At 48.9% G+C, this 25293-nt stretch overlaps 10 non-coding genes across 10 annotated transcripts; all 10 read right to left on the bottom strand.

Annotated features, from left to right (window-relative positions):
• Window positions 1-6715: 6715 nt before the first annotated feature.
• On the bottom strand, window positions 6716-6787 carry TRNAE-CUC (transfer RNA glutamic acid (anticodon CUC)). Its single transcript has one exon. It is a non-coding gene; the product is annotated as a tRNA-Glu (tRNA).
• A 1375-nt stretch (window positions 6788-8162) lies between these two features.
• On the bottom strand, window positions 8163-8234 carry TRNAE-CUC (transfer RNA glutamic acid (anticodon CUC)). Its single transcript has one exon. It is a non-coding gene; the product is annotated as a tRNA-Glu (tRNA).
• Window positions 8235-10045: 1811 nt separating this feature from the next.
• Window positions 10046-10117, bottom strand: TRNAE-CUC (transfer RNA glutamic acid (anticodon CUC)). Its single transcript has one exon. It is a non-coding gene; the product is annotated as a tRNA-Glu (tRNA).
• A 1037-nt stretch (window positions 10118-11154) lies between these two features.
• On the bottom strand, window positions 11155-11226 carry TRNAE-CUC (transfer RNA glutamic acid (anticodon CUC)). Its single transcript has one exon. It is a non-coding gene; the product is annotated as a tRNA-Glu (tRNA).
• Window positions 11227-12262: 1036 nt separating this feature from the next.
• Window positions 12263-12334, bottom strand: TRNAE-CUC (transfer RNA glutamic acid (anticodon CUC)). The gene has a single exon. It is a non-coding gene; the product is annotated as a tRNA-Glu (tRNA).
• Window positions 12335-15577: 3243 nt separating this feature from the next.
• TRNAE-CUC (transfer RNA glutamic acid (anticodon CUC)) lies at window positions 15578-15649 on the bottom strand. Its single transcript has one exon. It is a non-coding gene; the product is annotated as a tRNA-Glu (tRNA).
• A 1044-nt stretch (window positions 15650-16693) lies between these two features.
• Window positions 16694-16765, bottom strand: TRNAE-CUC (transfer RNA glutamic acid (anticodon CUC)). The gene has a single exon. It is a non-coding gene; the product is annotated as a tRNA-Glu (tRNA).
• A 1044-nt stretch (window positions 16766-17809) lies between these two features.
• TRNAE-CUC (transfer RNA glutamic acid (anticodon CUC)) lies at window positions 17810-17881 on the bottom strand. Its single transcript has one exon. It is a non-coding gene; the product is annotated as a tRNA-Glu (tRNA).
• A 264-nt stretch (window positions 17882-18145) lies between these two features.
• TRNAE-CUC (transfer RNA glutamic acid (anticodon CUC)) lies at window positions 18146-18217 on the bottom strand. Its single transcript has one exon. It is a non-coding gene; the product is annotated as a tRNA-Glu (tRNA).
• Window positions 18218-18481: 264 nt separating this feature from the next.
• On the bottom strand, window positions 18482-18553 carry TRNAE-CUC (transfer RNA glutamic acid (anticodon CUC)). Its single transcript has one exon. It is a non-coding gene; the product is annotated as a tRNA-Glu (tRNA).
• Between the last annotated feature and the right edge of the window lie 6740 nt (window positions 18554-25293).

Below are 25293 nucleotides of genomic sequence, written 5' to 3'. Positions count from 1 at the left end.
GAAGGTTTTTTGGAACGCACAGCGTAATGGCGGGAACAGTCGAGCATCCGAGTGGCTTCACCATCTCGGGGATTGAAAAAGAGCACGCGATGCTCCCTAACCGGGAATCGAACACGGGCCGCCGTTTGAGAGCGTCGAATCCTGCCATAGACCACCGAGGGAGAATGTTGTGCTCATTCTTCCCCATACTCCATGGTTGGACTGACTGAGAATGGTGTGGAAAAGCCAAGTCGAAAGGCGTACACTAGTACAAAAGATGGCGCTTTCTACAAATTACGGCAAGGAGGCGTCAATGTGTAGGACAGAAGTCCGAGAGAGGCTCACCAAGCTGTGGCAGCTAGAAAAGTAGCAAAGGTTATGCGTAGCGGCGAGGGCAGTTTCGAGCGTCGGAGTCGCTTAGCAACCCGGAGGATTAAAGGTAAAACTCCCCTGACCGGGAATCGAACCCGGGCCGCGCGGTGAAGCCGCCGAATCCTAGCCACTAGACCACCAGGGAGAAGAGTGGGGCTGGCGGCTAGCGTCAGCAGCTTGTCTGAGAATGCCCTTGAAAGTCCAGTCGAAAGGTGGTATATCGAAATAAAATTGAGAGATTTCACAAAAAATCAGCAAGAGAGGCGTTAAAGGGGTTATCCAGGAGAAGAAAACGCGCAGCTACTTCTTGTCAAAAACAGCGTCACACCTTTCCCAGGTGGGGTGTGCAATGCAATTCGGCTCCCTTCACTCCAATGGAAGTGGGATGCAAAACCACAAACAAACTGAGGACAAAAGAGTGGTGCCGTTTCTGGGAAGAAAGCGGCCATGTTTTTCTGAGCCTGGATAAGCCCTCTAAAGGGTTATCCAGATTAGAAAAAAGATACTACTTTCTTGCACAAACAGTACCACACACCCGTCCCCAGGTGGGGTGTGGTATTAGAATTCAGCTCCATTCATTCAATGGAACTCAGCTGCAAAACCACACCCAACCGAGGGCAAGAGAGGTGCTGTTTTTTGAGAAGAAGCCACGCTTTTCCCAGCCTGTGATAAGCACTTTACATCCAAGAAAAAGTCTAAAAAGCTCAAAAACTGGTGGCAAAGAAACACGGAAGGTTTTTTGGAACGCACAGCGTAATGGCGAGGACAGTCGAGCATCCGAGTGGCTTCACAATCTCAGTGATTGAAAAAAGAGCAAACGCGAAGCTTCCTGACCAGGAACGAACCCGGTCAGCTGAGGTGAGAGCGCCGAATCCTAGCCACTAGACCACCAGGGAGAAGTTGTGCTCATTCTCCCCACTCCATGTGGACTGACTGAGAAGGTGTGGAAAAGCCAAGTCGAAAGGCGGTACACTAGTAAAAAGGATGGCGGCTTTTTTAAAAATTAAGGGCAAGGGAGGCGTCAATGTGTAGACAAGAGTCCGAGAGAGCTCAACAAGCTGTGGCAGCTAAGAAAAGGAGCAAAGGTTATGCGTAGCGGCGAGGAGCGTCGACGTCGGAGTCGCCCCCCATCCAACCCGGTTAGCAACCCGGATGTTAAAGGTAAAACTTCCCTGACCGGGAATCGAACCCGGGCCGCGGCGGTGAGAGGCCGCATCCTACGCCTAGACCACCAGGGAGAAGACGTGGGGGCTAGCGGCTAGCGTTAGCAGCTTGTCTGAGAATGCCTTGAAAAGTCAAGTCGAAGGTGGTATATTCGAAAATAAAAATTTAGAGATGTTCACAAAAAATACATCAAGAGGCGTTAAGGGGTTATCCAGGGAGAAAACGCCAGCTACTTTCTTGCAAAAACAGCGTCACACCTGTTCCCAGGTGGGGTGTGAATGGCAATTCGGCTCCCTTCACTCCAATGGATTGCGGGATGCAAAACCACAAACAATGAGGACAAGAAGAGTGGTGCAGTTTCTGGAAGAAAGCGGCCATGTTTTTCTGAGCCTGGATAAGCCCTCTAAAGAGGTTATCCAGGATTAGAAAAAAGATAACTACTTCTTGCACAAACAGTACCACACCCGTCCCCAGGTGGGTTGTGGTATTAGAATTCAGCTCCATTCACTTCAATGAACTCAGCTGCAAAACCACACCCAACCGAGGGCAGAGAGTGCTGTTTTTTGAAGAAGAAGCCACGCTTTTCCAACCTGGATAGCACTTGATCATCTAAGAAAAAGTCTTAAAAAAGCTCAAAAACTGGTGGCAAAGAAAAACAGGAAGGTTTTTGGAACGCACAGCGTAATGGCGAGGAACCGTCGAGCAGCCGAGTGGCTTCACAATCTCAAAGGATTGAAAAAAAAGAGCAAACCAAGCTTCCTCCCTGACCGGGAATCCTAACCCGGGCCGCTGCGGTGAAGAGCGACGAATCTAGCCACTAGACCACCATGGAGAAGTCGTGCTCATTCTCTCCCAATCCATGGTTGTACTGACTGAGAATGGTGTGGGAAAGCCAAGTCGAAAGGCGGTATACTAGTAAAAAAGGAAGGCGGCTTTTTCTAAAAAATTACTGCAAGGAGTGCGTCAAGTGTAGGAACAAGAGTCCGAGAGAGCGCAACAAGCTGTGGCAGCTAGAAAAGGAGCAAAGTTATGCTAGCTGCGAGGAGCAGTCGAGCGTGCGAGTCGGCTTAGCAACCCTGCGGATTTAAAGGTAAAACTCCCTGACCGGAATAGAACCCGGCCGCCGGCGGTGAGGCAGCAGACGCCGAATCCTAGCCACTAGAACCACCAGGGAGAAGACGGTGGGGGCTGGCGGCTAGCGTTAGCAGCTTGTCTGAGAATTGCCCTTGAAAAGTCAAGGTCCGCAAAGGTGGTTGGATATTCGAAATAAAATTTAGAGATTGTCCACAAATAAATACATCAAGAGAGGCGTTAAAGGGGTTATCCAGGAGAAGAAAACGCGCAGCTACTTTCTTGCAAAAACAGCGTCACACCTGTTCCCAGTGGGGTGGGATGGCAATTCGGCTCCCTTCACTCCAATGGAAGTGGGATGCAAAACCCAAACAACTGAGTGACAAGAAGAGTGGTGCAGTTTCTGGAGAAAGCGGCCATGTTTTTCTGATCCTGGATAAGAGAAGCCCTCTAAAGAGGTTATCCAGGATTAGAAAAAAGATAACTACTTTCTTGCACAAACAGTAACCACACCCGTCCCCAGGTGGGGTGATGTATTAGAATTCAGCTCCATTCACTTCAATGGAACTCACTGCACAACCACACCCAAACCGAGGGAAGATAGGTGCTGTTTTTGAAGAAAGAAGCCACGCTTTCCCAAGCCTGGATAAGCACTTTTATCATCCAGAAAAAGTCTAAAAGCTCAAAAACTGGTGGCAAAGAAACACAGGAAGGTTTTTTGGAACGCACAGCGTAATGGCGAGGAACAGTGAGCATCCGAGTGGCTTCACAATCTCAGGGGATTTGAAAAAGAGCAAACGCGAAGCTTCCCTGACCGGGAATCGAACCCCGGCCGCGGCTGTGAGAGCGCCGAATCCTAGCCACCAGACCACCAGGGAGAGTTGTGCTTATTCTCCCACTCCATGGTGGAAGACTGAGAATGGTGTGGAAAAGCCAAGTCGAAGGCGGTACACTAGTAAAAAGGATGGCGGCTTTTCTAAAAATTACGGCAAGGGAGCGTCAATGTGTAGGACAAGATGTCCGAGAGAGCTCAACAAGCTGTGGCAGCTAAGAAAAGGAGCAAGGTTATGCGTAGCGGCGAGGAGCATTCGAGCGTCGGAGTCGCTTAGCAACCGGCAGGATTAAGTTAAAACTTCCTGACCGGGACTCCGAACCCGGGCCAGCGGACGGTGAGAGCGCCGAATCCTAGCCACTAGACCCCAGGGAGAAGACGTTAGGGCTTGCGGCTAGCGTCAGTAGCTTGTCTGAGAATGCCCTGAAAAGTCAAGTCGAAAGGGGTATAGATTCGAAAATAAAAATTGAGAGATTTCACAAAAATACAGCCGAAGAGATTCCGTAAAGGGGTCTATCCCAGGAGAAGAAAAGCGCAGCTACTTTTTGCAAAAACAGCGCACACCTTTCCCAGGTGGGGTGTGGAATGGCAATTCGGCTCCCTTCACTCCAATGGAAGTGGGATGCAAAACCACAAACAAACTGAGGACAGAAGAGTGGTGCATTTTCGAAGAAAGCGGCCATGTTTTTCTGAGCCTGGATAAGCCCTCTAAAGGGTTATCCAGATTAAAAAAAGATAACTACTTTCTTGCCCAACAGTACCACACCCGTCCCCAGGTGGGGTGGGTATTAGAATTCAGCTCCTTCACTTCAATGGACTCAGCTGCAAAACCACACCCAAACCGAGGGCAAGAGAGGTGCTGTTTTTTGAAGAAAGAAGCCACGCTTTTCCAAGCCTGGATATCACTTTATCAACCAAGAAAAAGTCTTAAAAGCTCAAAAACGGGTGGCAAAGAAACACAGGAAGGTTTTTTGGAACGCACAGCGTAATGGCGAGGAACAGTCGAGCATCCGAGTGGCTTCACAATCCAGGGATTGAAAAAAAGAGCAAACGCGAGGCTTCCCTACCGGAATCGAACACGGGCCGCAGCGGTGAGAGCGCGAATCCTAGCCACTAGACCACCAGGAGAAGTTGTGCTCATTCTCCCCACATCCATGGGTGGACTGACCTGAGAATGGTGTGGGAAAGCCAAGTCGAAAGGCGGTACACTAGTAAAAAGGATGGCGGCTTTTCTAAAATTACGGCAAGGGGAGGCGTCATGTGTAGGACAGAGTCCGAGAGAGCTCAACACAGCTGTCAGCTAAGAAAAGGAGCAAAGGTTATGCGTAGTCGGCGAGAGCATCGGAGCGTACGGAGTCGCTTAGCAACCCGGGAGGATTAAAGGTAAAACTCCCTGACCGGAATCGACGACCCGGCCGCGGCAGTGAGAGCGCCGAATCCTGCCACTAGACCACCAGGGAAAACTGGGGTGCTGGCGGCTAGCGTCAGCAGCTTGTCGAGAATGCCCTTGAAAAGTCAGTCGAAAGGTGGTATATTCGAAAATAAAATTGAGAGATTTCACAAAAATTACAGCAGAGAGGCGTTAAAGGGGTTATCCAGGAGAAGAAAACGCGCAGCTACTTCTTGCAAAACAGCGTCACACCTGTTTCCCAGGTGGGGTGTGGAATGGCAATTCGGCTCCCTTCACTCCAATGGAAGTGGGATGGCAACCACAAACAACTGAGGACAAGAAGTTGTGCAGTTTCTGGAAGAAAGCGGCCATGTTTTTTCTGAGCCTGGATAAGCCCTCTAAATGGGTTATCCAGGATTAGAAAAAAGATAACTACTTTCTTTGCACAAACAGTACCACACCCGTCCCCAGGTGGGTGTGGTATTATACATTCAGCTCCATTCACTTCAATGGAACTCAGCTGCAAAACCACACCCAAACCGAGGGGCAAGAGAGGTGCTGTTTTTTGAAGAAAGAAGCCACGCTTTTCCAAGCCGGATAAGCATTTATCATCCACAAAAAAGTTCTTAAAAAGCTCAAAAACTGGTGGCAAAGAAACACAGAAGTTTTTTTGGAACGCACAGCGTAATGGCGAGGAACAGTCGAGCATCCGAGTGGCTTCACATCTCAGGGTATGAAAAAAAGAGCAAACGCGAGCTTCCCGGTATACCCAGGGAATCGAACACGGGCCGCAGCGGTGAAGCGCCGAATCCTACCACTAACCACCAGGATAAGTTGTGCTCATTCTCTCCCCCACTCCATGGTGTACTGACTGAGAATGGTGTGGAAAAAGCCAAGTCGAAAGGCGGTATCACTAGTAAAAAAGGATGGCGGCTTTTCTAAAAAATACGGCACAGGGAGGTCAATGTGTAGGACAAGAGGTCCGACGAGTCAGCTCCCAACAACGCTTTGGGCCCCGCTCAAGAAAAGCTCGAGCAAAGGCTTATGCGTAGCGGCGAGGCCTGCAACATCGCATGCTGTTTATTCCATCGGAGCGTTCCTCGCTAGGCAACCCGGAGGATTCAAAGGTAAAACTTCCCTGACCTGGAATCGAACCCGGGCCGCGGCGGTGAGAGCGCCGAATCCTAGCCACTAGACCACCAGGGAGAAGACTGTGGGGGCTGGCGGCTAGCGTCAGTAGCTGTCTGAGAATGCCCTTGAAAAGTCAAGCGAAAGGTGTATATTCGAAAAAATAAAAATTTTGAGATTTCGAGAGATTTCACAAAAAATACAGCAAGAGAGGCGTTAAAGGGGTTATCCAGGAGAAGAAAACGCGCAGCTACTTTCTTGCAAAAACAGCGTCACACCTGTTCCCAGGTGGGGTGTGGAATGGCATTCGGCTCCCTTCACTCCAATGGAAGTGATGCAAAACCACAAACTGAGGACAAGAAGAGTGGTGCAGTTTTTGAAGAAAGCGGCCATGTTTTCTGAGCCTGGATAAGCCCTCTAAAGGGGTTATCCAGGATTAGAAAAAGATAACTACTTTCTTGCACAAACGTAACCACACACACACGTCCCCAGGGGGTGTGGTATTAGAATTCAGCTCCATTCACTTCAATGGAACTCAGCTGCAAAACCACACCCAAACCGAGGCAAGAGAGGTGCTGTTTTTTGAAGAAAGAAGCCACGCTTTTCAAGCCTGGATAAGCACTTTATCATCCAAGAAAAAGTCTTAAAAAGCTCAAAAAACTGGTGGCAAAGAAACACAGGAAGGTTTTTTGGAACGCACAGCGTAATGGCGAGGAACAGTCGAGCATCCGAGTGGCTTCACAATCTCAGGGGATTGAAAAAAAGAGCAAACGCGAAGCTTCCCTGACCGGGAATCGAACCCGGCCCGCGGCGGTGAGAGCGCCGAATCCTAGCCACTAGACCACCAGGGAGAAGTTGTGCTCATTTCTCCCCACTCCATGGGTGGACTGACTGAGAATGGTGTGGAAAAAGCCAAGTCGAAAGGCGGTACACTAGTAAAAAAGGATGGCGCTTTTCTAGAAATTACGGCAAGGGAGGCGTCAATGTGTAGGACAAGAGTCCGAGAGAGCTCAACAAGCTGTGGCAGCTAAGAAAAGGAGCAAAGGTTATGCGTAGCGGCGAGGAGCAGTCGAGCGTCGGAGTCGCTTAGCAACCCGGGAGGATTAAAGGTAAAACTTCCCTGACCGGGAATCGAACCCGGGCCGCGGCGGTGAGAGCGCCAAATCCTAGACACTAGACCACCAGGGAGAAAACGTGGGGGTTGGTGGCTAGCGTCAGCAGCTTGTCTGAGAATGCCCTTGAAAAGTCAAGTCGAAAGGTGGTATATTCGAAAATAAAAATTGAGAGATTTCACAAAAAAAACAGCAAGAGAGGCGTTAAAGGGGTTATCCAGGAGAAGAAAACGCGCAGCTACTTTCTTGCAAAAACAGCGTCACACCTGTTCCCAGGTGGGGTGTGGAATGGCAATTCGGCTCCCTTCACTCCAATGGAAGTGGGATGCAAAACCACAAAACAAACTGAGGACAAGAAGAGTGGTGCAGTTTCTGGAAGAAAGCGGCCATGTTTTTCTGAGCCTGGATAAGCCCTCTAAAGGGGTTATCCAGGAATAGAAAAAAGATAACTACTTTCTTGCACAAACAGTACCACACCCGTCCCCAGGTGGGGTGTGGTATTAGAATTCAGCTCCATTCACTTCAATGGAACTCAGCTGCAAAACCACACCCAAACCGAGGGCAAGAGAGGTGCTGTTTTTTGAAGAAAGAAGTCACGCTTTTCAAAGCCTGGATAAGCACTTTATCATCCAAGAAAAAGTCTTAAAAAGCTCAAAAAACTGGTGGCAAAGAAACACAGGAGGGTTTTTTGGAACGCACAGCGTAATGGCGAGGAACAGTCGAGCATCGGAGAGGCTTCACAATCTCAGGGGATTGAAAAAAAGAGCAAACGCGAAGCTTCCCTGACCGGGAATCGAACCCGGGCCGCGGCGGTGAGAGTGCCTAATCCTAGCCACTAGACCACCAGGGAGAAGTTGTGCTCATTCTCCCCACTCCATGGGTGGACTAACTGAGAATGGTGTGGAAAAGCCAAGTCGAAAGGCGGTACACTAGTAAAAAAGGATGGCGGCTTTTCTAAAAATTACGGCAAGGGAGGCGTCAATGTGTAAGACAAGAGTCCGAGAGAGCTCAACAAGCTGTGGCAGCTAAGAAAAGGAGCAAAGGTTATGCGTAGCGGCGAGGAGCAGTCGAGCGTCGGAGTCGCTTAGCAACCCGGGAGGATTAAAGGTAAAACTTCCCTGACCGGGAATCGAACCCGGGCCGCGGCGGTGAGAGCGCCGAATTCTAGCCACTAGACCACCAGGGAGAAGACATGGGGGCTGGCGGCTAGCGTCAGCAGCTTGTCTGAGAATGCCCTTGAAAAGTCAAGTCGAAAGGTGGTATATTTGAAAATAAAAATTGAGAGATTTCACAAAAAATACAGCAAGAGAGGCGTTAAAGGGGTTATCCAGGAGAAGAAAACGCGCAGCTACTTTCTTGCAAAAACAGCGTCACACCTGTTCCCAGGTGGCGTGTGGAATGGCAATTCGGCTCCCTTCACTCCAATGGAAGTGGGATGCAAAACCACAAACAAACTGAGGACAAGAAGAGTAGTGCAGTTTCTGGAAGAAAGCGGCCATGTTTTTCTGAGCCTGGATAAGCCCTCTAAAGAGGTTATCCAGGATTAGAAAAAAGATAACTACTTTCTTGCACAAACAGTACCACACCCGTCCCCAGGTGGGGTGTGGTATTAGAATTCAGCTCCATTCACTTCAATGGAACTCAGCTGCAAAACCACACCCAAACCGAGGGCAAGAGAGGTGCTGTTTTTTGAAGAAAGAAGCCACGCTTTTCCAAGCCTGGATAAGCACTTTATCATCCAAGAAAAAGTCTTAAAAAGCTCAAAAAAAACTGGTGGCAAAGAAACACAGGAAGGTTTTTTGGAATGCACAGCGTAATGGCGAGGAACAGTCGAGCATCCGAGTGGCTTCACAATCTCAGGGGATTGAAAAAAAGAGCAAACGCGAAGCTTCCCTGACTGGGAATCGAACCCGGGCCGCGGCGGTGAGAGCGCCGAATCCTAGCCACTAGACCACCAGGGAGAAGTTGTGCTCATTCTCCCCACTCCATGGGTGGACTGACTGAGAATGGTGTGGAAAAGCCAAGTCGAAAGGCGGTACACTAGTAAAAAAGGATGGCGGCTTTTCTAAAAATTACGGCAAGGGAGGCGTCAATGTGTAGGACAAGAGTCCGAGAGAGCTCAACAAGCTGTGGCAGCTAAGAAAAGGAGCAAAGGTTATGCGTAGCGGCGAGGAGCAGTCGAGCGTCAGAGTCGCTTAGCAACCCGGGAGGATTAAAGGTAATACTTGCCTGACCGGAATCGAACCCGGGCCGCGGCGGTGAGAGCGCCGAATCCTAGCCACTAGACCACCAGGGAGAAGACGTGGGGCTGGCGGCTAGCGTCAGCAGCTTGTCTGAGAATGCCCTTGAAAAGTCAAGTCGAAAGGTGGTATATTCGAAAATAAAAATTGAGAGATTTCACAAAAAAATACAGCAAGAGAGGCGTTAAAGGGGTTATCCAGGAGAAGAAAACGCGCAGCTACTTTCTTGCAAAAACAGCGTCACACCTGTTCCCAGGTGGGGTGTGGAATGGCAATTCGGCTCCCTTCACTCCAATGGAAGTGGGATGCAAAACCACAAACAAACTGAGGACAAGAAGAGTGGTGCAGTTTCTGGAAGAAAGCGGCCATGTTTTTCTGAGCCTGGATAAGCCCTCTAAAGGGGTTATCCAGGATTAGAAAAAAGATAACTACTTTCTTGCACAAACAGTACCACACCCGTCCCCAGGTGGGGTGTGGTATTAGAATTTAGCTCCATTCACTTCAATTGAACTCAGCTGCAAAACCACACCCAAACCGAGGGCAAGAGAGGTGCTGTTTTTTGAAGAAAGAAGCCACGCTTTTCCAAGCCTGGATAAGCACTTTATCATCCAAGAAAAAGTCTTAAAAAGCTCAAAAAACTGGTGGCAAAGAAACACAGGAAGGTTTTTTGGAATGCACAGCGTAATGGCGAGGAACAGTCGAGCATCCGAGTGGCTTCACAATCTCAGGGGATTGAAAAGAAGAGCAAACGCGAAGCTTCCCTGACCGGGAATCGAACCCGGGCCGCGGCGGTGAGAGCGCCGAATCCTAGCCACTAGACCACCAGGGAGAAGTTGTGCTCATTCTCCCCACTCCATGGGTGGACTGACTGAGAATGGTGTGGAAAAGCCAAGTCGAAAGGCGGTACACTAGTAAAAAAGGATGGCGGCTTTTCTAAAAATTACGGCAAGGGAGGCGTCAATGTGTAGGACAAGAGTTCGAGAGAGCTCAACAAGCTGTGGCAGCTAAGAAAAGGAGCAAAGGTTATGCGTAGCGGCGAGGAGCAGTCGAGCGTCAGAGTCGCTTAGCAACCCGGGAGGATTAAAGGTAAAACTTGCCTGACCGGGAATCGAACCCAGGCCGCGGCAGTGAGAGCGCCGAATCCTAGCCACTAGACCACCAGGGAGAAGACGTGGGAGCTGGCGGCTAGCGTCAGCAGCTTGTCTGAGAATGCCCTTGAAAAGTCAAGTCGAAAGGTGGTATATTCGAAAATAAAAATTTAGAGATTTCACAAAAAATACAGCAAGAGAGGCGTTAAAGGGGTTATCCAGGAGAAGAAAACGCGCAGCTACTTTCTTGCAAAAACAGCGTAACACCTGTTCCCAGGTGGGGTGTGGAATGGCTATTCGGCTCCCTTCACTCCAATGGAAGTGGGATGCAAAACCACAAACAAACTGAGGACAAGAAGAGTGGTGCAGTTTCTGGAAGAAAGCGGCCATGTTTTTCTGAGCCTGGATAAGCCCTCTAAAGGGGTTATCCAGGATTAGAAAAAAGATAACTACTTTCTTGCACAAACAGTACCACACCCGTCCCCAGGTGGGTGTGGTATTAGAATTCAGCTCCATTCACTTCAATGGAACTCAGCTGCAAAACCACACCCAAACCGAGGGCAAGAGAGGTGCTGTTTTTTGAAGAAAGAAGCCACGCTTTTCCAAGCCTGGATAAGCACTTTATCATCCAAGAAAAAGTCTTAAAAAGCTCAAAAAACTGGTGGCAAAGAAACACAGGAAGGTTTTTTGGAATGCACAGCGTAATGGCGAGGAACAGTCGAGCATCTGAGTGGCTTCACAATCTCAGGGGATTGAAAAAAAAGAGCAAACACGAAGCTTCCCTGACCGGGAATCGAACCCGGGCCGCGGCGGTGAGAGCGCCGAATCCTAGCCACTAGACCACCAGGGAGAAGTTGTGCTCATTCTCCCCACTCCATGGGTGGACTGACTGAGAATGGTGTGGAAAAGCCAAGTCGAAAGGCGGTACACTAGTAAAAAAGGATGGCGGCTTTTCTAAAAATTACGGCAAGGGAGGCGTCAATGTGTAGGACAAGAGTCCGAGAGAGCTCAACAAGCTGTGGCAGCTAAGAAAAGGAGCAAAGGTTATGCGTAGCGGCGAGGAGCAGTCGAGCGTCGGAGTCGCTTAGCAACCCGGGAGGATTAAGGTAAAACTTCCCTGACCGGGAATCGAACCCGGGCCGCGGCGGTGAGAGTGCCGAATCCTAGCCACTAGACCACCAGGGAGAAGACGTGGGGGCTGGCGGCTAGCGTCAGCAGCTTGTCTGAGAATGCCCTTGAAAAGTCAAGTCGAAAAGTGGTATATTCGAAAATAAAAATTGAGAGATTTCACAAAAAATACAGCAAGAGAGGCGTTAAAGGGGTTATCCAGGAGAAGAAAACGCGCAGCTACTTTCTTGCAAAAACAGCGTCACACCTGTTCCCAGGTGGGGTGTGGAATGGCAATTCGGCTCCCTTCACTCCAATGGAAGTGGGATGCAAAACCACAAACAAACTGAGGACAAGAAGAGTGGTGCAGTTTCTGGAAGAAAGCGGCCATGTTTTTCTGAGCCTGGATAAGCCCTCTAAAGGGGTTATCCAGGATTAGAAAAAAGATAACTACTTTCTTGCACAAACAGTACCACACCCGTCCCCAGGTGGGGTGTGGTATTAGAATTCAGCTCCATTCACTTCAATGGAACTCAGCTGCAAAACCACACCCAAACCGAGGGCAAGAGAGGTGCTGTTTTTTGAAGAAAGAAGCCACGCTTTTCCAAGCCTGGATAAGCACTTTATCATCCAAGAAAAAGTCTTAAAAAGCTCAAAAAACTGGTGGCAAAGAAACACAGGAAGGTTTTTTGGAACGCACAGCGTAATGGCGAGGAACAGTCGAGCATCCGAGTGGCTTCACAATCTCAGGGGATTGAAAAAAAGAGCAAACGCGAAGCTTCCCTGACCGGGAATTGAACCCGGGCCGCGGCGGTGAGAGCGCCGAATCCTAGCCACTAGACCACCAGGGAGAAGTTGTGCTCATTCTCCCCACTCCATAGGTGGACTGACTGAGAATGGTGTGGAAAAGCCAAGTCGAAAGGCGGTACACTAGTAAAAAAGGATGGCGGCTTTTCTAAAAATTACGGCAAGGGAGGCGTCAATGTGTAGGACAAGAGTCCGAGAGAGCTCAACAAGCTGTGGCAGCTAAGAAAAGGAGCAAAGGTTATGCGTAGCGGCGAGGAGCAGTCGAGCGTCAGAGTCGCTTAGCAACCCGGGAGGATTAAAGGTAAAACTTGCCTGACCGGGAATTGAACCCGGGCCGCGGCGGTGAGAGCGCCGAATCCTAGCCACTAGACCACCAGGGAGAAGACGTGGGAGCTGGCGGCTAGCGTCAACAGCTTGTCTGAGAATGCCCTTGAAAAGTCAAGTCGAAAGGTGGTATATTCGAAAATAAAAATTTAGAGATTTCACAAAAAATACAGCAAGAGAGGCGTTAAAGGGGTTATCCAGGAGAAGAAAACGCGCAGCTACTTTCTTGCAAAAACAGCGTCACACCTGTTCCCAGGTGGGGTGTGGAATGGCAATTCGGCTCCCTTCACTCCAATGGAAGTGGGATGCAAAACCACAAACAAACTGAGGACAAGAAGAGTGGTGCAGTTTCTGGAAGAAAGCGGCCATGTTTTTCTGAGCCTGGATAAGCCCTCTAAAGGGGTTATCCAGGATTAGAAAAAAGATAACTACTTTCTTGCACAAACAGTACCACACCCGTCCCCAGGTGGGGTGTGGTATTAGAATTCAGCTCCATTCACTTCAATGGAACTCAGCTGCAAAACCACACCCAAACCGAGGGCAAGAGAGGTGCTGTTTTTTGAAGAAAGAAGCCACGCTTTTCCAAGCCTGGATAAGCACTTTATCATCCAAGAAAAAGTCTTAAAAAGCGCAAAAAACTGGTGGCAAAGAAACACAGGAAGGTTTTTTGGAATGCACAGCGTAATGGCGAGAAACAGTCGAGCATCCGAGTGGCTTCACAATCTCAGGGGATTGAAAAAAAGAGCTTGCCTGACCGGGAATCGAACCCGGGCCGCGGCGGTGAGAGCGCCGAATCCTAGCCACTAGACCACCAGGGAGAAGTTGTGCTCATTCTCCCCACTCCATGGGTGGACTGACTGAGAATGGTGTGGAAAAGCCAAGTCGAAAGGCGGTACACTAGTAAAAAAGGATGGCGGCTTTTCTAAAAATTACGGCAAGGGAGGCGTCAATGTGTAGGACAAGAGTCCGAGAGAGCTCAACAAGCTGTGGCAGCTAAGAAAAGGAGCAAAGGTTATGCGTAGCGGCGAGGAGCAGTCGAGCGTCGGAGTCGCTTAGCAACCCGGGAGGATTAAAGGTAAAACTCCCCTGACCGGGAATCGAACCCGGGCCGCGGCGGTGAGAGTGCCGAATCCTAGCCACTAGACCACCAGGGAGAAGACGTGGGGGCTGGCGGCTAGCGTCAGCAGCTTGTCTGAGAATGCCCTTGAAAAGTCAAGTCGAAAAGTGGTATATTCGAAAATAAAAATTGAGAGATTTCACAAAAAATACAGCAAGAGAGGCGTTAAAGGGGTTATCCAGGAGAAGAAAACGCGCAGCTACTTTCTTGCAAAAACAGCGTCACACCTGTTCCCAGGTGGGGTGTGGAATGGCAATTCGGCTCCCTCCACTCCAATGGAAGTGGGATGCAAAACCACAAACAAACTGAGGACAAGAAGAGTGGTGCAGTTTCTGGAAGAAAGCGGCCATGTTTTTCTGAGCCTGGATAAGCCCTCTAAAGGGGTTATCCAGGATTAGAAAAAAGATAACTACTTTCTTGCACAAAGAGTACCACACCCGTCCCCAGGTGGGGTGTGGTATTAGAATTCAGCTCCATTCACTTCAATGGAACTCAGCTGCAAAACCACACCCAAACCGAGGGCAAGAGAGGTGCTGTTTTTTGAAGAAAGAAGCCACGCTTTTCCAAGCCTGGATAAGCACTTTATCATCAAGAAAAAGTCTTAAAAAGCTCAAAAAACTGGTGGCAAGAAACACAGGAAGGTTTTTTGGAATGCACAGCGTAATGGCGAGGAACAGTCGAGCATCCGAGTGGCTTCACAATCTCAGGGGATTGAAAAAAAAGAGCAAACGCGAAGCTTCCCTGACCGGGAATCAAACCCGGGCCGCGGGGGTGAGAGCGCCGAATCCTAGCCACTAGACCACCAGGGAGAAATTGTGCTCACTCTCCCCACTCCATGGGTGGACTGACTGAGAATGGTGTGGAAAAGCCAAGTCGAAAGGCGGTACACTAGTAAAAAAGGATGGCGGCTTTTCTAAAAATTACGGCAAGGGAGGCGTCAATGTGTAGGACAAGAGTCCGAGAGAGCTCAACAAGCTGTGGCAGCTAAGAAAAGGAGCAAAGGTTATGCGTAGCGGCGAGGAGCAGTCGAGCGTCGGAGTCGCTTAGCAACCCGGGAGGATTAAAGGTAAAACTTCCCTGACCGGGAATCGAACCCGGGCCGCGGCGGTGAGAGCGCCGTATCGTAGCCACTAGACCACCAGGGAGAAGACGTGGGGGCTGGCGGCTAGCGTCAGCAGCTTGTCTGAGAATGCCCTTGAAAAGTCAAGTCGAAAGGTGGTATATTCGAAAATAAAAATTGAGAGATTTCACAAAAAATACAGCAAGAGAGGCGTTAAAGGGGTTATCCAGGAGAAGAAAACGCGCAGCTACTTTCTTGCAAAAACAGCGTCACACCTGTTCCCAGGTGGGGTGTGGAATGGCAATTCGGCTCCCTTCACTCCAATGGAAGTGGGATGCAAAACCACAAACAAACTGAGGACAAGAAGAGTGGTGCAGTTTCTGGAAGAAAGCGGCCATGTTTTTCTGAGCCTGGATAAGCCCTCTAAAGGGGTTATCCAGGATTAGAAAAAAGATAACTACTTTCTTGCACAAACAGTACCACACCCGTCCCCAGGTGGGGTGTGGTATTAGAATTCAGCTCCATTCACTTCAATGGAACTCAGCTGCAAAACCACACCCAAACCGAGGGCAAGAGAGGTGCTGTTTTTTGAAGAAAGAAGCCACGCTTTTCCAAGCCTGGATAAGCACTTTATCATCCAAGAAAAAGTCTTAAAAAGCTCAAAAAACTGGTGGCAAAGAAACACAGGAAGGTTTTTTGGAACGCACAGCGTAATGGCGAGGAACAGTCGAGCATCCGAGTGGCTTCACAATCTCAGGGGATTGAAAAAAAGAGCAAACGCGAAGCTTCCCTGACCGGGAATTGAACCCGGGCCGCGGCGGTGAGAGCGCCGAATCCTAGCCACTAGACCACCAGGGAGAAGTTGTGCTCATTCTCCCCACTCCATGGGTGGACTGACTGAGAATGGTGTGGAAAAGCCAAGTCGAAAGGCGGTACACTAGTAAAAAAGGATGGCGGCTTTTCTAAAAATTACGGCAAGGGAGGCGTCAATGTGTAGGACAAGAGTCCGAGAGAGCTCAACAAGCTGTGGCAGCTAAGAAAAGGAGCAAAGGTTATGCGTAGCGGCGAGGAGCAGTCGAGCGTCGGAGTTGCTTAGCAACCCGGGAGGATTAAAGGTAAAACTTCCCTGACCGGGAATCGAACCCGGGCCGCGGCGGTGAGAGCGCCGAATCCTAGCCACTAGACCACCAGGTAGAAGACGTGGCGGCTGGTGGCTGGCGGCTAGCGTCAGCAGCTTGTCTGAGAATGCCCTTGAAAAGTCAAGTCGAAAGGTGGTATATTCGAAAATAAAAATTGAGAGATTTCACAAAAAATACAGCAAGAGAGGCGTTAAAGGGGTTATCCAGAAGAAGAAAACGCGCAGCTACTTTCTTGCAAAAACAGCGTCACACCTGTTCCCAGGTGGGGTGTGGAATGGCAGTTCGGCTCCCTTCACTCCAATGGAAGTGGGATGCAAAACCACAAACAAACTGAGGACAAGAAGAGTGGTGCAGTTTCTGGAAGAAAGCGGCCATGTTTTTCTGAGCCTGGATAAGCCCTCTAAAGGGGTTATCCAGGATTAGAAAAAAGATAACTACTTTCTTGCACAAACAGTACCACACCCGTCCCCAGGTGGGGTATGGTATTAGAATTCAGCTCCATTCACTTCAATGGAACTCAGCTGCAAAACCACACCCAAACCGAGGGCAAGAGAGGTGCTGTTTTTTGAAGAAAGAAGCCACGCTTTTCCAAGCCTGGATAAGCACTTTATCATCCAAGAAAAAGTCTTAAAAAGCTCAAAAAACTGGTGGCAAAGAAACACAGGAAGGTTTTTTGGAACGCACAGCGTAATGGCGAGGAACAGTCGAGCATCCGAGTGGCTTCACAATCTCAGGGGATTGAAAAAAAGAGCAAACGCGAAGCTTCCCTGACCGGGAATCGAACCCGGGCCGCGGCGGTGAGAGCGCCGAATCCTAGCCACTAGACCACCAGGGAGAAGTTGTGCTCATTCTCCCCACTCCATGGGTGGACTGACTGAGAATGGTGTGGAAAAGCCAAGTCGAAAGGCGGTACACTAGTAAAAAAGGATGGCGGCTTTTCTAAAAATTACGGCAAGGGAGGCGTCAATGTGTAGGACAAGAGTCCGAGAGAGCTCAACAAGCTGTGGCAGCTAAGAAAAGGAGCAAAGGTTATGCGTAGCGGCGAGGAGCAGTCGAGCGTCGGAGTCGCTTAGCAACCCGGGAGGATTAAAGGTAAAACTTCCCTGACCGGGAATCGAAGCCGGGCCGCGGCGGTGAGAGCGCCGAATCCGAGCCACTAGACCACCAGGGAGAAGACGTGGGGGCTGGCGGCTGGCGGCTAGCGTCAGCAGCTTGTCTGAGAATGCCCTTGAAAAGTCAAGTCGAAAGGTGGTATATTCGAAAATAAAAATTGAGAGATTTCACAAAAAATACAGCAAGAGAGGCGTTAAAGGGGTTATCCAGGAGAAGAAAACGCGCAGCTACTTTCTTGCAAAAACAGCGTCACACCTGTTCCCAGGTGGGGTGTGGAATGGCAATTCGGCTCCCTTCACTCCAATGGAAGTGGGATGCAAAACCACAAACAAACTGAGGACAAGAAGAGTGGTGCAGTTTCTGGAAGAAAGCGGCCATGTTTTTCTGAGCCTGGATAAGCCCTCTAAAGGGGTTATCCAGGATTAGAAAAAAGATAACTACTTTCTTGCACAAACAGTACCACACCCGTCCCCAGGTGGGGTGTGGTATTAGAATTCAGCTCCATTCACTTCAATGGAACTCAGCTGCAAAACCACACCCAAACCGAGGGCAAGAGAGGTGCTGTTTTTTGAAGAAAGAAGCCACGCTTTTCCAAGCCTGGATAAGCACTTTATCATCCAAGAAAAAGTCTTAAAAAGCTCAAAAAACTGGTGGCAAAGAAACACAGGAAGGTTTTTTGGAACGCACAGCGTAATGGCGAGGAACAGTCGAGCATCCGAGTGGCTTCACAATCTCAGGGGATTGAAAAAAAGAGCAAACTCAAAGCTTCCCTGACCGGGAATCGAACCCAGGCCGCGGCGGTGAGAGCGCCGAATCCTAGCCACTAGACCACCAGGGAGAAGTTGTACTCATACTTCCCACTCTATGGGTGGACTGACTGAGAATGGTGTGGAAAAGCCAAGTCGAAAGGCGGTACACTAGTAAAAAAGGATGGCGGCTTTTCTAAAAATTACGGCAAGGGAGGCGTCAATGTGTAGGACAAGAGTCCGAGAGAGCTCAACAAGCTGTGGCAGCTAAGAAAAGGAGCAAAGGTTATGCGTAGCGGCGAGGAGCAGTCGAGCGTCGGAGTCGCTTAGCAACCCGGGAGGATTAAAGGTAAAACTTCCCTGACCGGGAATCGAACCCGGGCCGCGGCGGTGAGAGCGCCGAATCCTAGCCACTAGACCACCAGGGAGAAGTTGTGCTCATACTTCCCACTCCATGGGTGGACTGACTGAGAATGGTGTGGAAAAGCCAAGTCGAAAGGCGGTACACTAGTAAAAAAGGATGGCGGCTTTTCTAAAAATTACGGCAAGGGAGGCGTCAATGTGTAGGACAAGAGTCCGAGAGAGCTCAACAAGCTGTGGCAGCTAAGAAAAGGAGCAAAGGTTATGCGTAGCGGCGAGGAGCAGTCGAGCGTCGGAGTCGCTTAGCAACCCGGGAGGATTAAAGGTAAAACTTCCCTGACCGGGAATCGAACCCGGGCCGCGGCGGTGAGAGCGCCGATTCCTAGCCACTAGACCACCAGGGAGAAGACGTGGGGGCTGGCGGCTAGCGTCAGCAGCTTGTCTGAGAATGCCCTTGAAAAGTCAAGTCGAAAGGTGGTATATTCGAAAATAAAAATTGAGAGATTTTCAGGATGTGATTGAAAATCCGACCATGTGACCATGGTCCATATTAGGACATAGTCAGAAATACGAGTCAAGAATCATTTCTACACAAGTGTGACACCTGACTCTTATACCTCAGCATTGACAACTAACTTCTGACAACTGACTATTGACTACTCACAACTGACTTTTGACTCCCGACAACTGACTTTTGACAACTGACGTTTGACTACTGACTTGAGACATCTTATCTCTGAAATGTCAGCAGTAAAGTATTACAAGTCCCTATTTTGTTGGAGTTTCATTTTAATTGCTAGGCAGCAGCACAGGGTGTCGGTTGTGACATTTTCTACCTCCAGCCCAGGGGCGTAGCTAGGGGTTCAGCCTAGGGGGGGCGAGCAAGTCTGAGTGGGCCCCCAACCGATTATGTTACCCAAAGGGAACCTCACTTGACAACAATGCTTTCTAAATAATAAAGGGTATATTCTGCTCCATTACTCAGAGTGAATTAAGATTAAGAGCAGTGTTAGAGGCTTCTACATTTACATATATAGACACATAAAATGAAACAGTAACTTACATGGGGTGTCTTCTCATCGGAGTCGCTCACTATCCCAATGTCATGGATGTATGGGCAGTATAACAGGTTCACCTTAGATCTGTAGTTAAAACTGTAAAAAAAAAACAAAAAAAAACATTATTTTCCCTATACACTGACCCATAAACCGTACAGGTATATACCAATGGTACAAAGGCACTGCACACCATATAAGTGACTACAGTGTAGATAAATACAGTGACTTACAAGGGGTGTCTTCTCATCGGTGTCGCTCACTATCCCAATGTCATGGATGTATGGGCAGTATAACAGGTTGACCTGAGATCTGTAGTTAAAACCGTAAAAAAAGTTAAATCCATTATGCAAAGACTATTATTTTCCCTATACACTGACCCATATACCATAGAGGTAGATAATTTGCATTCTGCCTAAGACAGGTGCATCACTCACAGGGAGGTACCGCAGGCTCAATCACTAGCTAACTCGGGCAGCCACTACAATAGAGCTCAGGCTGCTGCACCCTGCTCTCTGTGATCCGAATCACAGCTTTCTGATTTAAACATACTTGTCCCTTATCCTGTAAGAGACTGGGGGGGTCGGACCTCTGCCCCCATTCCCCCCAGGATCTCCAGATCAGCCCCCAGCTCCTCTATGAAGCTGCCAGAGAGAACTGGGCCAAGTAGGGTTAAATCAGAAAACCCCTGGGATGAGAAAACTCAGTGGACAGTGCACTATATATGACTGGAGGCCACTTCAGCTTGGTTGTGAGTCCAGCTCCCCCTGTTTCCACATGTCCCACACTGTTTTCCACATGTCCAGCCCCCCCTGTTTCCACATGTCCAGCTCCCCCTGCGTCCACATGTCCAGCTCCCCCCCCCCCGTTTCCACATGTCCAGCTCCCCCCCCCGTGTCCACATGTCCAGCTCCCCCCCCCGTGTCCACATGTCCAGCTCCCCCCCCCCTGTTTCCACATGTCCAGCTCCTCCTGTGTCCACATGTCCAGCTCCCCCTGTGTCCACATGTCCAGCTCCCCCCCCCCTTTGTCCACATGTCCAGCTCCCCCTGTTTTCCACATGTCCAGCTCCCCCTGTGTCCACATGTCCAGCTCCCCCTGTTTTCCACATGTCCAGCTCCCCCTGTTTTCCACATGTCCAGCTCCCCCCCCCTGTGTCCACATGTCCAGCCCCCCCCCCTGTGTCCATCCACATGTCCAGCTCCCCCCCCCCGTGTCCATCCACATGTCCAGCTCCCCCCCCCCTGTGTCCATCCACATGTCCAGCTCCCCCCCCCCTGTGTCCATCCACATGTCCAGCTCCCCCCCCCCCCCTGTGTCCATCCACATGTCCAGCTCCCCCCCCCCCTGTGTCCATCCACATGTCCAGCTCCCCCCCCCCTGTGTCCATCCACATGTCCAGCTCCCCCCCCCCTGTGTCCATCCACATGTCCAGCTCCCCCCCCCCTGTGTCCATCCACATGTCCTGCTCCCCCCCCCTGTGTCCATCCACATGTCCAGCTCCCCCCCCCCTGTGTCCATCCACATGTCCAGCTCCCCCCCCCCTGTGTCCATCCACATGTCCAGCTCCCCCCCCCCCTGTGTCCATCCACATGTCCAGCTCCCCCCCCCCTGTGTCCATCCACATGTCCAGCTCCCCCCCCCTGTGTCCATCCACATGTCCAGCTCCCCCCACCTGTGTCCATCCACATGTCCAGATGTCCAGCTTCCCCCGCTTACCAGCTGGGTTGTCTGTGTGCTGCTGCTGCTGCTGCAGTCCGGCACTGACCTTGTGCGCGCGCGCGGGAGACGGAACAGCACGGCGCCAGAGATGATTGGCAGGTGGGCGGGCCAGGGCGGCGCACGCACCAGCAGCGGTGCGCTGAGGCCGTACGCCCCAGATTAAGATGGCGGCGGCCGGGGGAGCTGCGGCAGCATGCCGGGCGGCGTGCGGCGTAAAAAAATCAATAGCGATCTGGGTGGGCCCCTGCCAGAGTGGGCCCGGGGGCGGCCGCCCCCCCTGCCCCCCATCAAATTTCGCTACTGCTCCAGCCCCACACATCCCATCCCTGGCAGCGTGATCCCGGCAGCTGCAGACAGAGCAGTGGTATCAGTATGCACTGAGCTCTAGTATGCAATCAACCAGCGCCCCATGCGCTCCCGTCTCTCACGACATAAATAACGTCCCTGCCCAGACACTTATTCTTCATGCAGAGAAGCTTCAGGGCTCCACACATTCAGTCAGCAATTTTAGTGCTTCTGTTCCAGGTCACCAATAGGTCGGCTATTTGAAAAACTGAGAAAAATACAATGTTTCAAAACTTCTGACAAGTCAGAGATCAGATATCACTTCATTTTGTTACCTGAATACTGAAAGTGAAAGTGAAACTCAAACTGAATAGGGACTTGTAATACATAACTGTTGACAATTTAGAGATATTACACATCATGTGATAGGGACTTCAACAGGAGAGAAGTATACAAATGGATGGCTTCCAAAGGCGCCTGTACCCTTCAGGATCCAAGAGAAGCTGCGTCCAACAGAAAGTGCACAGCAACTCTTTTATTGGTTAAATGGACAACATGTTTCTAGGTTATTGGTGCCCTCTTCATTACCAATAAAAGAGTTGCTGACAACTTTCTATTGGACTCAGCTTTTCTTGGATCCTGAAGGGTATGAGCACCTTTGGAAGCCATCCATTTGTCTACTTCCATCCTCTTGATCTACTTACCGGACCCAGGAGGGCGTTCCGAAGGGTGGTGGCAGCTCCCCATCTACTTTCACGCTGTATTTTGAGTTGTGTCAAACAACACGACTGATCCAGGTGACCAATACGAAGCTGTTTTGATTCTTAATAAGTTTTTAAAGGATCTAATCGGACATGTGAGCACCCCTGCTTTATTTATTTTATTTTTTTATATGAATAGGGACAATAAATATCTATAGTACAAGCGATTTTAAGAAACTCTGTAATAGGTTTTATTTACCAAAAGAGTTTCCTTCTGTACTGAAAAAGCTGTTTTCCTAGCTCCCCCCTCACTTCAGAAGAAGCAGGATTTGTGTGTCCATTATGCTCTATGGAGAGGGGAGGGGCTGAGAGGAGTGAGTAAGCACGGAGCAGTCCTGCACAGCACAACACCCTGCAATCTTCTCTCAGCAAGTTCCTAGATAAGCACTGACCTTTCTGACCCCTGAATCCATCGGTTTAGGTGCCCAGACAGTCTACAAACAGCTGACCTTCATGTCTCTTCTTCCTGCTCACTCATCTCCCTCAGCCCCTCCCCCCTCCATAGGATATAATGGACACAGCAGAAGCCATCTTCACTGGCTTCTCTGTAATGAAGATGGATTTGCCTGATAATGAACATATAAGAAGTCGGGGGGGGGGGGGGGGGCTGGGACAATGATTTTTTATTACAGAAGGAGGCTTTTTTGCCTTGTAAAACCTATTATACAGTTTCTTAAAATCGCTTATACCACTGATTTCTGCAAAAAAAAAAAAAAAGACAGTTACGCTTTGACTACTGACATTTCATAGATAAGATAGCACACATTATTTTATCAGAAGTCAGGTATATATAGTCAAAAGTCAGTTGTCAATGGTCAGTAGTCAGGTATAGGTAGTCAAAAGTCATTTGTCAATGGTCAGTAGTCAGTATTCAGGTATCAGAAGTTACTTGTCACACTTGTGTAAAAATGATTCTTGACTTTGACTTTGTATTAATCAGGGGTCAGGTGTCAGACGTATGTAAAAATGATTCTTGACTTTTTTTTTTTTTTTTTTTAGTTTTCAACACAGATAAATTTATATTTCAAATACATACAATACCAATGTAAAAATGATATTCATCTCGTGTTTATCATTTGCTGTATACTTTAAAAAGCACATCTTTCTGTATATTTTCTTTGCCATACGTAACAATAAACTGCTGGTTTATTTAGATATGAAATTAAATAAAATAATTGACTTAATTACAGTTTTTAAAAAATAATTAAAGGGTCGCTGTCAGGAATTTAGCACCATGTATATAAATATATATATATACATAGATGTCCTTATGTATATAGGAAATTGGTATTTATATTACAAATAACAAAAGGCAACGAAAATAAAGGAAGTAATGTATACAGTTTGTGTGTGTGTGTGTGCGCGTGTGTGAGTGTGTGTGTGAATGCGTGTGTGCATACACGTGCATACATACATATATACATATATACATATATACACACATACACATCCATATAGTAGTCCAAAAGTAGATGGACAGTATGTGTAATAGAGGGGGATGTATCAAACATGGTGCAAAGCGAAACCGGCCCAGCCGCCCCCAGCAACCAACCAGACCCCACCCCCCATCCTCCAAAGAGTCCGCGACGAACGAAAGGCGGAATCCCACTGGCCGCCAGGGGCAACCGAGCCAGCCCCCCCCCCACACCATGCCCGACAAATCCCCCCCATGGTGCAAAGTGAAACTGGCCCAGCTGCCCCCAGCAACCAACCAGAACCCACCCCCCATTCCCCACAGACTCCCCGGAAAATGAAAGGCGGAATCCGACCGGCCGCCAGGGGCAACCGAGCCAGCCCAACCCCACACCATGTTTGATACACTCTTAAACCACCATATACACATATACATATATACATACATATATATATACATACATACACACACACACACATATTTTATTTCATCCATGTTATGCTCATCTGATTATGTTCCACACCAGATAAGGAAGAACTGGACAGTCTGATAACAATGCCATTCCAAACACTACATACAAAAACGCGTAACAACACATTTACTAAAAGAAAGAGGTGTAAACACCGAACACGAAACATCCCATAGGTACCTGAATTGGATTTACAGCTGAAATAGAAGTAATCCCACATAGATTAACATACCTTAGAAAATGACCCCTAAGGTATCGATCAAACTAAATGTAATGCTGATAGGTCATAACATGGGTTTAACAGCATTTCCATCTATACATATGTACAACGGTAAAGTGGGTTATAAATCCCTACTGGCTAACAAGTTGTTATATATTTTATTTCCATATACCGAGGCTGTTCCGTAACAGTAATTGCAATCACTCAATAAAGTAGATTGTAAGCTATGGCTCATTGGAGTATGACGCTTGAGGCAACAATTGTAAACAATATAAAGCATACGCAAGAATACACATCACAATACAATTTCCCCTGTTAACGCAGAGGGAATCCCATTTGCATATATCACAAGTGTATTTTTTTAAGCAGCTGCTGAAAGAAATCTACACCATAGCACACAGTGATACCCAATAGCTGTACTAGAAGGAGCTCCAGGTAGCATCCTATAAACTAAAGGAGATAATAATCCCAAGATAGACACATAGAGACAAACAAAAAGCTCCTACTGGCTACAGAGATGGAATCTACATATTATTCATGGATGTGACAGCCTATACCAGTGTTTATTCTGTTTCAATAATTGATCCATTATACTTTTGATCTCATTGAGTAACAAATGCAGTCTTGCCTTTAAGAGGACATGTCGGCTCTCTTCACAGGTTGGTTATAGGTAATAACTAGAGACGAGCGAACCTTGAGCATGCTCGAGTCGATCCGAACCCGAACCCCCGGCACCCGACCAGCGGCGGCCGCCGAAGTCGGACAAAGCCCAAGACTATGTGACAAACATGGAAACAGTCATTGGCTGTATCCATGTTTTCCAGACAACCCCAGAGCTCCATCCAAGCCCAGCAGCCACCACCAACCAAACGCCGAACATTCGGGTTCGGATCGACTCGAACCCGGCTCGCTCATCTCTTTTTTTTTTTTTTTTTTTCCATTTAATTTTAATTTTATTAAACAATAAACAAACCCAATAAAATCACCTTCACAATACTACAGCATAAATAACCCTACCCCCCCCCCCCCCCCAGGAACAATTATTCAAACGAGCCCACCATCCTTACAAAACATATTTCTCCAGCGGAGTCATCCCGCGAGGCACCAACTGACACTCAATAGGGTATAAGCATCTATTCTCTATCTCCAACTTCATCTCCTATATCTTACTCGTAATATCTTTTAATCTATCCGCACAAGGGTGCCGCCCCCGCCCGC

Source organism: Dendropsophus ebraccatus, chromosome 4 (genome assembly GCF_027789765.1).
Source record: "Dendropsophus ebraccatus isolate aDenEbr1 chromosome 4, aDenEbr1.pat, whole genome shotgun sequence".
Lineage (NCBI taxonomy): Eukaryota > Metazoa > Chordata > Amphibia > Anura > Hylidae > Dendropsophus > Dendropsophus ebraccatus.
Note: the sequence above shows the minus strand (reverse complement) of the source record. Positions and strands in the feature narration are given on the sequence as shown.